Genomic DNA, 16,810 nt, shown 5'->3' on the forward strand with positions numbered 1-16,810 from the left:
GTACAGTGAACTGAATGTTCAAATTCGTTTTTCTCAGCTTCATTTTTTTGGACACCACACACTGCCTTATCGCACGGGGATCTTCATATGTTCTTTCTAAGTACCAGCAAAATGTTTGGTATCAATATATTTTTGTCGAATGGATCTAGCCAGTGAAGCTATTTACTTACTTATTTCTAAAGTTGCCGGCTAAATTTTAATTGCCACAAAATACAAATGAAAATTAGCAAAAATATTGCAATTATGTTTACATGTTTTTTTTTTCATTATAAGTGCACTGAGAACAATAAAAAGAGCATCACCAGCTAGAGCTATTCTCTGGCGTTCTGGCCGTGTACTTTGTTTTTTGCTTTTGATAAAGTTTTTGAAAAGTCCCGTAAGAAATTGACTGAATTTCTGTATTAACAACTTTGCATCATTCGTTATAATGCAGATATACAAGATCTAATTAGATATTTGCAATCACCAGAAAAAAACTGAACACTGTTAAATATAATCGAGTTCACACTAAATTAACAAAATTGGTTTTGGAACCCACGTCTCCCCTTAACAGGAGACATTCACTGAAAAACATCATACTGGTCAATGGTCGTGACAAAATGACTTATGGCATTTGATATCAGAGTTACAAGCACTTAAAAGCAAGCCCAACGTTTCTGGCAACATTAATTATAATGCGAATAAAATCCAAGGTTACGTACCAAGTAACTGCATACCTCAGTTGTTCTCCACATAGATTTTGCAAGTTTGAAGAGTGATAGTACCGTTGCTTGTCTAGCATGTAGACATGGAAATGTCAATATGTTCTTAGGAAAGGGACGCTTGTGCAAAATACCTTTGTAATACACAAGCAATCTCCTACTTTTACAAATGTCATAAATGAAAGCACAGAAAATTCATTAAAGGGACACTAAAGGCAAACATTAGGTTGAGATAGTTTGAAATATTACGCTTCCGTAATAACAAATTCTTCATTTGTAATGAAAACAAACTTTTTGTAAACTAGAAAATGACAAAAATAGAAAATCGGAAAGGTGCCATCTGTTGTCAACTTTGGTAGCTCTTATGTATGGCGTCAGCACCCCTGATTCACAAAGAGTGGTCGCTACCCGCCACTGCACTTTTCTCTGTTCACAATGGCTGAGCCAGCAACGTGTCGCAATTGTCCACCCGACCAGCTACAGCAGCAGAGGCTCAAGTGACCGCAACTGCTAACCTCAACCTAAGCAGAGTCACTACTAGTGACTCATGCATGCTGAACGCCTACACCCAATGAGCAGTATGCTTTGTATACAGAGCTAAATAAAGAGTATACAAAAGACATAACAATGGCATAGAGGGTGGTCGCAGACCGATGACGTCAAGTCCTTGCCATTGGTGCCGGCAGTTCAAATTGAGAAGCGGCAGTAGGTCCTTCAACGTCATTTTCCTAGGCAAGAAATTTATATATTGGCATATAGAAAATGATGACAGACTTCTAGATGAATACTCTGTCGATCTAGCTCAACTTAATACTTTCCTTTAATGTCCCTTTGAATAGGATGTCACTCGAATGCTGGCTGACAAAAACACCTTATTGTTCTTAGAGCTTGTTTTAGTAAATATAATACCTCTATCAACAAGGAAATTAACACTAATCTTCATGTTTCTGAACAGACAGGCGACAGTGAAGCAAATACACATACATACACAGACAAAAGGAAACTGTGTGGAAAATAGCGTGGGGATCAGATAAAGGTGTAACGAATAAAACAACTTCTTTTGCAAACACTTTAGACTTATTCTTTCGAACGTAAATGACTCTAAAGCAACCCTTTGGTCAATATTAAAAGTGACAACTCCCTCCAGCAAATGGTTGTCCAAGGTTAGGTTAAACTATGTAGTCTTATTATTGTGTAGGAATCGTGTGCTTCGTTTTATCAGTGTTCAGCACCACATGATTTTCTGAAAACCAATTAGATACTGCAAGCACTTAAGATACTGTCCAGCAATTCTGAGACTGTGTTGCTAGTGTATACTAGGTTGTGCCATCATACATTTGATTAAAGGACATGATTGAGATCATTGATGTACAAGAAAATGCAAAATAGCTAGAGCCTCTGCGATGCACCACAGCTTAAATACCTTTCAGGCATTGCACAGTTTAAATGCTCTTATGACAAGCCAATGTTATATCAGGGAATGTTTAATGATATTTAGCGACTACAACTTGCCTGCTTTTATGACTGAGAGCGAGTTTCCAACTATAGCACAAGATTTTAGTTTTGCTAAGATTACGAAATGGCAAACCATATCAAATGCCTTTCTGAAGAATGAAAAGATTGGCACTAAAGTATTCTTTTTCAGGGAAGGAATTGATTATTCGATAAAGGGTTGAAATGCAATGCTAGTGTACGTACATGCTTCAATACAACATTGCTGGGGACATAGCATATAATTATTCAAGCGACATGCATTCAACTGTAATGCAATAAATTAGAAAAGGATGCCAAGGGGGTCACTCAAGCATTTTTCAAGCCACTGTCTTTCTACTGCAGGTTGCGTAGACTGACGGTTAAAGATGCTTTTAGTGTGAGTCAAAGCCTGATAACAAAATAGTTAACGTTTTAATCAGGCAATCGAGTCACTACATCACCGGTAACTGTACGATTGCCCAATGGCATTTGCTGGAAGCAGATGTGCGAGAATCAACATAGCCACTCACTCATCCGTAATTAAAATCCAAGTTGCAGTTAACCAGTGCACAGCAGCAAAACTGTGATGAACTAAGATTTGATTCTATTTTTGTATGGTGTGCTTTTTATATTGACGCAAACAGACATGGTCATAAAAAAAAGTGCACACACGAGTAGCTTCTTGCCTCCCGAGAGTTGATCAGGCAGTGCTAGTGTTCCAACTTGGTGCATTGTTGGCACAGCCTTTTCACTTGCATTGCTGTGCTGAGCAGCCTGGGCAGGCTGTGAAAGAAGAAGAGAGACCTTGTACAGTCCAGGTGTGCTTGACTGGTAGTGGCAACTGCACCTGATCATCGTGAGGGAAGCTCATTACTTACAGCAGCCTTCCCTCGAATGGTTTAAACACGACGGCGTGGTGCAGTTCTATCTGGTTCGTTACCATGTTAACGGCACGAGTTATTAGTGCATCCGATTCCATGAGCACAGAACAGGGAACCATGGAATGCCATCTTCCGCTGCATAGGCACTTGAAGCGCTTGCTATTGGCAGCAAAGAGTTATGTCAGTGGGTGAGAGAAATGGGGATGGGAGGTCATGGAAAATTCAAGCTAAGGCATGAATTGTTTTTTTCTTGATGAAAGTTTTTGGCAGAATAACTTTGGACTGCATACCTCTATGCTGCCATTCTTGGAGCATTTAAGCACCCAACTATCAACCTACACAACATACGACCGAGAAATGGTGCTTTGAAAACACACGACCGAGAAATAGTGGTTTGAAAAGTGTTCGAGGGCCCCTTTAATAGTACCCAAGTTTGTTATGCAGCTCTATATTCTGTACATGGGAGTCAACTTGGCAACTTTTGGTATATATGGGTCTGAATACACGGCAGAGCCGACATAAATTTAACTATACTTGCACTGACAGCAACCCTTGTGCCCAGGAGTTGCATCTGAATAGCTCAATCAATAGTTTAATAAAAACAGATCTGATTTCTTCTACTTTTACGTTCTGAAAACAGCAACTAATATTGACCGCTCTCTTGAGTCCTGGCAGTGGGAACATCAGTTGAACATTGCTTATACGTGTTTTCTGAACATGTTTTAAAACAAACATTGAAATCATAGCCAGTCTTCATGGATGAACTACCAGGAGTAACATTATAATTTAATTCCTATTACAACATTTAGTATTTGTCATACTGCAAGGGCCTTTCATCTGCACCTTAACCATAGAAATTATACGGTCACCGGAGGCAAAAAAAAATCCGTAGCCACAGTTGTCGTGCTGCCCTGCTCTATGGCGCATGCGAGGTTTGTGTGCAGAGGGTCAAATGGCCTCTGGAAACGCGGAGTGCATTTTGGCTGCAACATTAACGAAGCAAAGCCAATGCATCGCCAACACTGCAGCGGGAGGCCAGTTCTGCCTCCCACTGCCAGCATCAGCATTTTTTTTACACCACTATAAGCACACTAGTGATCCTGTTGATCTGCCCTGTGCATAAACTGTGGCGAGTGAAACGTGCAGTTACGTTACCTAATCACACGACCACAATCTATGGCGATCAAGCCTCATGTGGATTAACCCTTTGAGGGTCAATGACGTAAACATACATTGCCGCGAACAAGTACAAAAATGGTCGATGCCGTATAATTACGCCGCCGTATGTACGTTTAAAAAGTGCGCCAATTTCCGAACTTTTTCTTTTCTATCATGTGCTACCACTATGTGGGAATACAGGGAATTTTTTTCGTGTGCCTCTGTCTCTTGCTTTTTGTTGCATGGTTTGTTTTAGAGCTAGTTTGCTCTGGCGTGTATATATATTAATGCTTGCGCATTGGCGCACGCGCAGGCAGGCGGCAGTTTGAATTTTGTTCCACAGGCGGTTTCGACTTATTTTGCTTACAAACTGACGGCTATCTCATTACTAATCACTCAAAGGGCTACTGCTTGTTTCTCGCTCGTTTAGTGCTCACAAGGGTGCATATAGGAAGGATGCCGCTATGCATGCGTTTCCGTAGCTTTTTTTTTTGGACACTCACGAGAACTAATTGCCTCTGGTTGGCGATAAGATGAAGATTAGCGGAAGTTTGTGACAGATTTTGCTTTTTTGACGGGCACACAACCAGAGTTTTCTTGAGTGCGTGCACCTACGCAGTCCGATTACGCCATGGACGTAAATATTAGTGCAAGAGCAGGAACAGGTGAGAGTTGCAAAATAACTCGCGTGTGCGCATATTCAAAGCCTTGAACTATGTGCATAACAGTGCATCAAATTTTTAATTCTTATAAGTTTATTTGCTTTTTTATTGTTGGTATTCAGGAACGAAGATTACATATATACCAATGCAAAATATTTTTTTCTCCTCTTACGGCCACCCTAGAAAAGTTACGGAAAATGTTTTTTCGATATATGTCCCTAAGGAGAATTGGAATCGGCAATAAAAGAAATTTATCCTGGGTAGTAGCATATGGCAAGGAAAAATCGACCCTCAAAGGGTTAAACTTCTTCGTCAGAGTTGGCTCCTTTGTGCAAGCGAGAAAGAGCTAGTCGCTTTGCAGAATTTTAATTCATATCAGGCTCAAGCACGATCGAAAATGGCCAAGCGGAACCGTTATAATATTGCACTAGGCGTTCAAACTCATCCTGCCTGTAGCTGCAAGGGCGCTGTTATTTCTACATGATAGGAGCTGCCTTGCGTTCTGCGTCGTGCAAATAGGCCGAAACTGCAAATGACTAAAACACCATCCGAGGACAAATCTAAAAACGTTGACGAAGCATGCATAATCTGAAGAATCCATATAACCATATAGCAGCGCTAGACCTTGCGTCAATGCTTCGTGCTTTGGGCGAAACTGGATTTTTTTTTTACAGCGAAGCTGCTTATGCAGACCCTGTGCTGCCGCCGTCAACTTTGCAAAAACTATCATCGGCAATGGCTTGTGCGTCGTCTTCTTTCACAGCTGGCTTATTGGCGCCCCATGACGCTACTGCATAAACATGCTCGTGCTACTGCTCTTGCGTTCGTCATCGTCTTCCACAGGCTGGTTGCGTTGGCGCTCGTCATTCAAGCGTAGAATTTCACTTCTGTCGTCGTAATGGGGAGGCCGTATTTATAGGTGTACGAGCCATTGCTTGGGGGGGTATGAGCCATTCATTGTCTTACGCGATGGACAGATTTAATTTTGAAGCAATTTAATTTTGAAGAATCGCAAGCGGCAATGCCGGGTGGATGCTGCTTACCACGCCGCTGAGCAAACTCGAAAAATCGAACGCAAGCAAAAACGGCGGACTGCGGGCATACCATCACTGACGTCATTCTCTTCGTCGCAGCTGAATGTGTGTGTAACCTATAGTCAGGTACAACTTTAGAATAAAGGGGGCATTTACTCCTCCGAGGCAGATGCACACAAACATCCGCGAATGGGCGTGCACTCTGGACTGACGTCATGAGCCGGACGGCCGGTGACCCTGCCGACGGAGAAGATGGCCGCCCACGCTTCGAATTGGGCCAAGTCGCGTCAGCTGTGTGCGTCAGCCCCTCGTCAGAGTCAATTTCAGAACTGTTTGTGATGGTCTATCATGCCGGAAATATTACTGCGAGCTTACAATGCGGCATTTGCGCCACGTGTGTTTATTCTGAGCTGTGATCCGGTGAAGAAACATTGCAGCGAGCATCGCTGACGCTGCACTATGCTTTGCCTGAAAACAGGATCCCCAGCAACCGCTATGAACACACATCCTGTGTGTTTGTTCCATGTTGTTTTATTTCGCTCCCGAGTGAAGTTATGACGAGAAAAGTTTGCCGAAGACTGGTGCCTACTGTTAGCGGCGGGTGTGTTTGTGTACTGTGTCGCTGCGTTTTTCGTCGGACGGGATGAAGTGATGGAGGTAAACCATTCTCAGGAGAAATCAGAAAAGTGTGCGCGCATGAAACAAACCTATGAGTGTCTCAACAGAAAATATGTGCAGAAGAAGCCTTCAACGCAAAGATTTGTCGCCGTCAACTCAACGTGAATTGTCAGCAGTGAGATAGCCGAGCGTCTAGCGGCGGTGTTCGAGCGTTGTGTAGCACCGTCGATTGATTGCTGTCCACTTGCTCACTTGCTCATTGCTCACTGCTCGCGTACGCTGTAGACTGCGTGCCGTGACACAGTCATCATAAGGTGTGTTGCCAGCGCTCGGTATGATTTCCAACAACATGCTGCTTTTCGATTCTCGTGATATGTTGCAATTAAAGATTCCTAAGACAGTGTTAAGAGAACGGTAAGAAGAAAAAGAAAAAAAAAACGTACGAGAAGGTAGATACAGTAATACCTTTACCCGCATCTTTTTGTAAATGTGTTTATGTTTTCTTGCGTTTGGTCAAATTTTTTTATTTTCCCACATTTTTTCATATTTGAGACTTTCTTTAGTTTTCATGTTTTTGTGTGAGTATGTGCCTGCTTCTATGCGCCTTTGCGCGTACTCATATTTCTGTTCTTTTACTTCATATCAGCATTTATTTTTGCTAGTGTTCTTTCAGCAAAGTCTTTTCACACATTTTCATTAACCCATCTCATTCAAAGCACTAACTGCTGTAAACTGCAGGGCTGGCCTCTTCCATCTTAATAAAGCCTTTCTCACTGGTCTACTTCGTCTCCTCAATCTGCCCACTCGGTGTGTCTTCTGTCCTTGTTTCTTGTTTCGTTGCGGCAATGTGATTAACCAACTTGCTCAAAACCAATTTTGATCACTTATGAAAACAGAAAGGTATACAGATACGTTTTCTTAAAAGCGTCGTGTGTGTTGCAGAGTAACTTTGCCTCTTACCTCTGTTCATGTTTATGCATCAGTGCACGCGGCAGCTTGCCAGAAGTGCACATGAAAGGGGGCCATATTTTTAAAGAGCACCTTGCTATGTTGTGGCATTTTTCACGCTTCCAGTCTTAGTAAACAGACGGTTTCGCTGCCCATCACATATACTGGAACAAATTTTCAACACGAACAACATTGTACAGTGGGATGTTATTTCCTGTCTGATGCTTTCATTGTTACAAAGCCATTTTTCAGTGAATGGAGCCCAGAAAAGCAGTGCACTGATAGCTTTTGCAACTTTCACCATTTATTACTTCAGAAATGTCATTGTCTGAACCTGGCCGTCGCTATGCCGACAGCTTGTGAATTTAAAAATTGCCTTAATAAAACACATTCATCCTTACTCAGCATTTCTTAGTACAAACAATGCTAGCAGATATATTCAGGGAGAATAATTATGCTTACATTCGTGTTACTTGACCAGTCAGATAAACAAATACAATGGCTACGGCATGACTGCTATATGAAGTGCAGACTGCAAACGGTGCCTTTTAAGTGTGCCCTCGACTACTGCTATTAGTAGCTACCCAAATGAATTAAATTATTATGGGGTTTTACGTGCCAAAACCACTTTCTGATTATGAGGCACGCTGCAGTGGAGGACTCCGGAAATTTCGACCACCTGGGGTTCTTTAACGTGCACCTAAATCTAAGTACACGGGTGTTTTCGCATTTCGCCCCCATCTACCCAAATGAGTTTTCTGGGCCTTAGTAAGCTAATGATGTTTGATAACTGTTCTCTTATTGGCATTACTTGCCTGGGCCAGATAACCAAAATAAACAATGCAACCACATGAATGTGCTTTTGCATGCAAGTTGCAAACAGTGGCTGTCATTTTCATGTTGATTACTGCTGTTCCACCTACAATGGCTACGGCATGACTGCGCTTTGACGTGCAGACTGCTAATGGTGCCTTTCAAGCATGCCCTCGACTACTGCTATTAAAGGGACACTAAAGGTTCATATTAAGTCAACGTGGACTGTTGAAATACCATCCCAGAAACATCGAAACGCTTGTTTCATAAGAAAATGCATTCTGAAGCGTCTGCATACCTCTAGCGCAGTTCAAATCGCCCGCACTTCGATTGAGGAGTGGTGACGTCTTGGTCTCATAGTGACGTGCCATCGGTGAGTAAAACGACGCCCGGAGACAGCGCTACGACTTTTCTGCGCAAAACGCAAACGCGCGGCCAGAAACAGAGCCAAGACAGAGCCAACAGCAGCGCGAACGCGGAACTATGGTGGCTAGCGGAAGGGAAAGCGCGCGATGATAAGCTGGTTCTTTATTTTATGACGCCAACTTTGATGCTCGTTGCAATGGACGACCCTGACAACGACACATTGGCTTGCGATGCTGTGCTCAACTTCAGCGATTTAATCACTGATGAACGTGACCTGCTGCTGAGGGCTCGCGCTGCCGGCGTCGTTGCGTGCTACGACGGCAACTTTATGTCATGGCTGTACATATTCGCACATTTGTAGCTTTTCCTTTGTGAAAACCAAATGCCGCACTCACCGCCCCATCTCTGACCTGCAGTTCTTGCGCATCGGAGAATACAGGCAAGACCGATGGAACAGTGCTACGGGAAAGCATTGCTTTGAAAGGCACTCCACACGACTTCAGTAAGTCGGTGTTGAACTCGTAATCCTCTGGACGAAAGTGCAGCGAGCCCACTATGCGATTTTTCGGCTCTTTGCCAACACGCTGTGGCAGAGGTACGGCACTTAACCAGTTAGAACGGAGAGGTTCACTCATTGGCCCACAGTGATAAGTAACGTTTGATTCGCCGCTGCAACTGCCCCTTGCCAAGTTCCGCGAACTGTTCGCGCATCCCACAACATCACCTGGACGTGGCATTCTCGCTGCTTGTTCCAAATGCAAGTTTCGCGAGCCAGCAGAACCAGCGCAGCACGACGTGATAACGAAAGGACTGAAACTCCAAAGCACGCGCGGCGCAGAGTCGAGCACGCAGAGTCAAGTGAAAACGAAACCTTTTAACCACCAATAACGTCAAAATGTTGATTTTTTCTTAGAATCGAACAGGAGCAGACAAATATCATTTTCTTCCGTCTTATAGCCTAATGAAATTATCTTGTTAAAACGAGTAGTTGAGTACTAGTGACATAAATTATTATGAGGAGTGCCTTCGTCATCGGGCTAGTACCAGGATGTCGCTGGGGGGTCTCAAATAGTGTCGTTCATTTACCTCAATTTCTTGGTTACTAAAGCTCTGTTGGCAATTATATTGGTGCCTTAGACATTCTAGAGCATTGCTTTATCACTTTAACATGACTTCATGGTAAACTTTAGTGTCCCTTTAGTAGCGACCCGAATGAGTATTTCGGGCCTCACTAAGCTAATGATGTTTGATAATTGTTCTCTTATTCGCATTACTTGCCTGAGTCAGATAACATAAATAAACAATGCAACCACATGAATGTGCTTTTGCATGCAAGCTGCTAAAAGTGGCCGTCAATTTCGCGTTGACTGCTGCTGTTTCACCTACAATGGCTACAACATGGCTGCACTTTCAATTGCAGACACTACAGATGCCTTTCAAGTGTGCCCCCCAACTGCTCTTATTTCACAAAAGGGCCCATCAAGCCCAAATGAGTTTTCTGGGCCTTACTAAGCTAATGATGCTTGATAATTGTCCTCTTATTCGCATTACTTGCCTGAGCCAGGTAACCAAAATAATGCACCCACATAATTATGCTTTAGCATGGAAACTGCCAACAGTGGCTGTCAATTTCGCATTGACTACTGCTGTTTCATCTACAATGGCTACGCATGACTGCGTTCTGAAATGTAAACTGCTAAAGGTGCCTTTCAAGCATGCCCTGACTACTGTTACTTCATCACAGGGCCCATCATGCTCCAAGGTGGCTGCCCAATAGAGTATTTTGGGCCTTTTGACGTTGGCATCATTCATCTTAACAAGCTGGAAAAAACAGTAGGGGCAGCCACCGACTAACAGGCCGACTAACAGGGGCATGTTGCTCTCCATTGCTCTTATTTGTTTAAGTGGCTTGATGAAATTAACAATGACTGTGCGGTGGAGTAAACCGAGCCGATGGTGCGTTTCTGTTATTGCTTGCCTGTATGCATTGGCCTTTAGGGGCATGTAAAGCTTTGTGATGGCTCCAACACGACTGCTATTGTTTTCCTTTCGACAAGCAGGCTGCCAACATTGGCGGTCAATTTTGCCTCGGCTGCTGCTACTTCATCATAGGGCCCGTCAGCTTGAGAATGGCTGCCTTAATGAGCACTTTGGGCCTCACTAAGCTAATGATGTCTTATAACTGTTCTCTTATTCCCATTATTTGCCTGAGCCAGATAACCAAAATAAACAATACAACCAGATGAATGTGCTTTTTGTGCTTTGGCGTGCAGGCTGATAACAGTGGCTGTCAATTCCACGTTGACTACTGCTTTTTCGTGTCAAGATGAACGTTGGCTGCCCGAATGAGCATTTTGGCCCCCACATAGGTATTCAGGGTTAACAACTGTATTTGCATTTGAGCACGTTTCCATGCCAGTACTTATATTGAGCACGATCTGTGCAGGACGTTGCTTTTTCAGAATTGAGCTTCCATTAAAAGGAGTAAGTCACCAAATTAACTGCTTATTTAATTGAGAGGTCACGGGAGAATGGTTGGCTGCTGCGAACCCACCGGCAAAATTTTGTTAGCCCTAATAAGGGCTGTTCTTTTGTTAATAAGAAGCTGTTATGCTTCGTCGAGTGGCTCAATGCCGGACAGCTCGCAGTCGGAGTTGCTTTTTTCAGTGTCATCTTTACCCAGTCGGATGATGATGGGTTGGATGTGGTCACTTCCAGACGTGTCAAGCCTGAACCTTGCCTCCAGGTCCATTACGTGGTGAATGTTCTTCCTCCAGTCTTCCGCCGTTACGTGCTTGATTGTTCCCTCAAGATGTCTTCGACCGCGGACAGCTTGAAGTCTCTGTTGTCTGCAGCGATGCCATTTTTCACCTTTGCCCACATGAGCTCGATAGGATTAAATTCGCAGTGGTACGGTGGGTGCCTGAGTACAATGCAACCGGCCCTACTAGTTGGATTGTCTACGACAGGCACGTACATAGGGGGGGGGGGGCCTTACACATTCCTAGAGCGCCGCCAAATCAATGTTGATACTTGGCAGCTATTCATCAGTCAGCACTTTGCTGCCTTTTTCACTCCTTTTGGACAGCGGTAGTTATCAGCATTTCTTGGGATGTGAACGCCAGTTTTCTCATAGATTCGGCGCCCGCACGATTAACTCGAGATGCATTCAGTTGTCAACATCTATTCAACTGTCACATGCATAGCTGTTGCTTTTGTTAGTTCAACCTCATTTCTTTAGGTTGATCTGAGACCAGGAAAGGGATTCAGTTGTTAGTCAGCTGCTCTGTACTCCGTGGAACGAGTTGCGGCCGGAGAAAACGCCAATTGCGTTTAACTTTTCCTTTTGCTTCATTATTTCTTCGAGTGATGGCTCGCCGTGACACTGGCAGATGCCCGGAACCATATACACGTGATATGGGTTAGATAAGGTGGGAATAAAATAATGTGATACAGCGTCCATCATGAAACCCTGCAATAACCCTTAAACCCATAATCAATATGACTTTCACCCGTTACCTCGTCTGGTTTTTCCCTAATTGTACAGCACTTTTTGTGCAAAATTGGCAACTGGAAACAAAAATCGCAAGGAGTTGAGAAATTAAGCGATCTACTAAGGGAGAGAGCCAAGGAAACAACCAAATTGCAGGGAAAACCGAATGATAACAAATGTAACTGTTGTTTATGAAAATATTTATGGATCAACATCTTTTTATTTAAGAAGGAAGTAGAGAAAATGCCACTGGAAGTGGAGGACAATAACGTGTTTTGAATGATGCTTCTACAGTTACCGAATGAACCGCCTCACGTAGCCACTTCTCCGCTGTGCTTATGTGGGCGTTTTCCTAACCTTTAGCAGTGGGCGCAGTACGTCTAGAATCGCAGTGTCCTGCGCTCTACACGGTTGTATGGGACTGGCGGCCACACAGCGTTACGCAACTTCCCAAATAACAATACGAGTCGGTTTTCGCACTTGGTAGAGCAGTAAACGAGGAATCCAAGAGAACTGTGATTGTTCCACAAATATATATTTCGCTGTAGTTCTTCCAGAGCTAATATAAAAAACGCTACTACAGTCGGATACAACTTAAGTCTGTAGTGAAGCCTCGCCCATGCCGTCACTACAACCAGCCACTGTTCCTCCATGAGGCTGCAAATAATTCGTACCTCAAACTTTTCCTGTTACCCAAATGAGGCGGTAACCAAAAAAGTAAAATTATTAGCGCTTAATTTTACACGTTTTCCCTCACATACTACAGTGGAATGATGAAAGCCTAATTCTTTATTGAACTGAAACAAAATGATTGCTTCACTGCAACTATTTATTGTCAAGTTTCACTGCAGTTGACAGTGAAGTTTCATGAGTAAAACGGGCTCAGCAGTGAAATGAACTGTACCACAGACTTTTGAAGAGTGACGTATACTCAGGCTCCATGCACATTGTCCATTTCTGCTGCACACCTCATTGCTTCTGCCGATGAAAAGACTCTTCGAGAAGAGCGGACAATCCGGAGCTATCAAGCACGGCGCCATATTGAAAAGGCCGCATGACAATTATTTTGTTTGCTTCTGTGATTAACTGGCGGAGTAACACAACCCTGCACGGTCCGTGTGCCTTGGTTGCTAAATGCTGTTTTTTTAAGTTTTATTCTACTGTAGAAATCTTTATTTTACACTTTCGCTTGTATACTTGTTTTGCACTTCTTTCCTGCGTGAGTCCATTTGATGTTGTTCCTTGTTTGCCAAGTAAAGGAGAAGTGTATCTCACAAGCATACCTGTGAGATATGCCTTATTTCATGTCTCTTTTGCGGGTATGCGCGTCTTTGTGGCCAATGGTAGGCATTACTCATATTTGTACTAGTAAAGATACCCCCTCCGTCATTTGCATAGGAAGTTATCTTGGGTTGCCCCCCCAGTGCACAACATCTGCAGGCTTAGAGCGATGCCTGTCACCGGTAGAAGATGACAAGAGCGAGTGGGGCTATACTAATCCAGGTACAACCAAATTAGGAAGGCCCACTAAGCTTCAACAAGATACTGCCTCACCAGAACAGGAATTGACCTCCCTGGTGCAGTATTCGGCCACCCCCTCCTGCATGGTTCACTCAATTAGTCATAGGCCCTCAGTCCCCAGCAGCTGCAGAGCAACTGACCAAGGTGGCGGTCACATCTGTAACGCAGCAGAGGGTGCTAAGAATCTCCGGGTCCGGACAGGCCGCCAATGGAAACTGAACCTTGCAACATTTACCACCCAAGCCCTCTCAAGTGAGGCAAGCTTAGCAAGACTCTTTGAGGAATTATCAGACATTGTTGGGGAAATTATCGGCCTTAGTGAGGTTAGAAGAACTGGTGAGGCTTATACATTGCTGAATAACAGACATGTTCTCTGCTATAGAGGTCTTCTAGACAAGAAACAATACGGGGCAGGATTCCTAATCCATAAGGACATAGCTGGCAACATTGACGAATTCAACAGCATTAATGAGAGAGTTGCTGTAGTGGTACTGAAGCTTAATAAGAGGTATCGATTAAAGGTAGTACAAGCCTACGCTGTAACATCCAGTCATGATAATGAGGAAGTAGATCAGTTTTACGAAGATGTTGAATTAGTGATGAGAAAAATGCAAACTCAGTATACTGTAGTAATGAGCGACTTCAATGCAAAAGGGGGGAAAAGCAGGCTAGGGAACAAGCAATTCGCAACTATGGCGTCGACTCTATGAACACTAGAGGAGAGATGCTGGTAGAATTTGCAGAAAGGAATAAGCTTCGAATAATGAACACTTTTTTTAAGGAGCGTAGCAACAGAAAGTGGACCTGGAAAAGCCCTAATGGTGAAACAAGAAATGAAATTGATTTCATATTTTCTGCTGATCCCAGCATAGTACAGGATGTAGAAGTGATAGGTGAGGTAAAGTGCAGCGATCATAGGTTAGTAAGGCTAGGATTCACCTGAATTTGAAGAGAGAAAGAGCAAAATTCGAATTTGTCAAGTAGAAACAGGTCAACCTTGAGGCAATAAGGGCAAAAGCAGACAGATTCAGGCTGGTACTTGCCAAAAATATGCAGCCTTAGAACAAAGAGATGATGATGACATAGAGCTAATGAATGAAACTGTAACTAGGTTGGTTTCAGAGGCAGGAATTGAAGTGGGAGGCAAGGCACCAAGGCAACCAGTAGGCAAGCTCTCCCAAGTAACAAAGGACGTAATAAAGAAATGACAAAAAATGAGTGTCCAACTTAAGAGATATGATAAATTCGCGGCACTGTCAAAACTGATCAAGAAGGCGAAAATAAGTGATATTCGAAACTATAACATGAGAAAGACTGAAGCCGCAAAAAAAGAACGCAGCCTGAAATCAGTGAGAAATAAACCTGGCATAGGACAGACCAAGATGTATGCACTAAAAGATAAGCAGGGTAATATCATCAGCAATCTCGAAGATATAGTGAAAGCAGCGGAAGAATACTATGCTGACCTGTACAGTACCCAGAGGAGTTGGGATACCTTACTTTAGACACAGTAATGAACAGGATACAGAAACTCCTCCTATAAGTAGCGATGAGGTCAGAAGGGGCCTGTAAGACATGAAATGAAGAGTGGCAGGAGAAGATGGAATAACAGTCGATTTAATCAAAGATGGAGGAGAGATAATGCTTGAAAAATTGGCAGCTCTTTACACGAAGTGTCTATTGACTGCAAGGGTCCCAGAAAGCTGGAATAATGCAGACATTATGCTAATCCACAAAAGGGAGACGTTAAAGATTTGAAAAATAATAGGACCATTAGCTTACTCCCAGTATTAAATAAAATATTTACCAAAATAATCTCCAATAGAATAAGGGCAACACTGGATTTTGTCAACCAAGGGAACAGGCTGGCTTCAGGAAGGGATACATTACAATATATCACATCCATGGTCATCAATCAGGTTATCGAGAAATCCGCAGAGTACAATAAGCCTCTCTATATGGCTTACGTAGATTACGAAAAGGCATTTGATTTAGTAGAGATACCACCAGTCATAGAGGCACTACGTAATCAAGGAGTTAAGAACGCTTACGTAATATTTACGCTTACGTAAAGATTGCTACACGCGTGTGGTATTTGTTTGGTCAAACGGGGTGCGTGGGCACCATCACTCCAGAAAAGAGGAGGAAGAAGAAGCTGGGCTCGCGCTGTCAATCCAAATGGTCAGCGCTGCAACCGTTGTTGTAAATATAACCTGTAAATAGTTGCCCGTCTTACTGACTCGTCCTTCGCGTAACAATATCAACAGAGGTTCTACAGCTACCTTAATTCTACACAAGAAAAGCAGGAAGATACCTCTAAAGAAAGGGGTCAGACAGGGAGACACAATTTCTCCAATGCTACTCACTGCGTGCTTAGAAGTATTCAAGCTATTAATCTGGGAAGGCTTAGGAGTAAAGATCGACGGCAAATATCTCAGCAACCTTAGGTTTGCCGATGACATTTTTTATTCAACAACAATGCAGACGAGTTACAACAAATTATTGAAGACCTTAACACCTTAACAGGGAGAGTGTAAGAATGAGGCTGAAGATTAATATGCAGAAGACAAAGATAATGATAAATAGCTGGGCAAAGGAACAAGAGTTCAGGATCGCCAGCCAACCTCTAGAGGCTGTGAAGGAGTACATTTACCTAGGTCAATTAATCACAGGGAACCCTGATCATGAGAAGGAAATTAACAGAATAAAAATGGGTTGGATCGTATTCGGCAGACATTGCCAGCTCCTGAGTGGAAGCTCACCATTATCATTCAAAAGTAAGGTGTACAATCAGTGCATTTTGCCAGTAGTGCTGACATATGGGGCAGAGACTTGGAGACTGACAAAGAAGTTTGAGAACAAGTTAAGGACCGCGCAAAGAGCAACAGAAGGAAGATTGCTAAACATAACGTTAAGAGACAGAAAGAGAGCGGTTTGGATAAGAGAGAAAATGGGTATAGACGATGTTCCAACTGACATAAAGAGGAAAAAATGGAGCTGGGCACGTGATGTACTCCGCCGGTTGGATAACCGTTGGACCATTAGGGTTACAGAATGGGCACCAAGAGAAGAAAAAATGGCTGTGGCTTAGGTAAGGTTAAGCCCAGGATGCGAAGCATACTAGCCTTTATTTTAGTTGTTG

This window comes from Dermacentor albipictus, chromosome 3 (genome assembly GCF_038994185.2).
Source record: "Dermacentor albipictus isolate Rhodes 1998 colony chromosome 3, USDA_Dalb.pri_finalv2, whole genome shotgun sequence".
In the NCBI taxonomy this organism is placed as follows: domain Eukaryota; kingdom Metazoa; phylum Arthropoda; class Arachnida; order Ixodida; family Ixodidae; genus Dermacentor; species Dermacentor albipictus.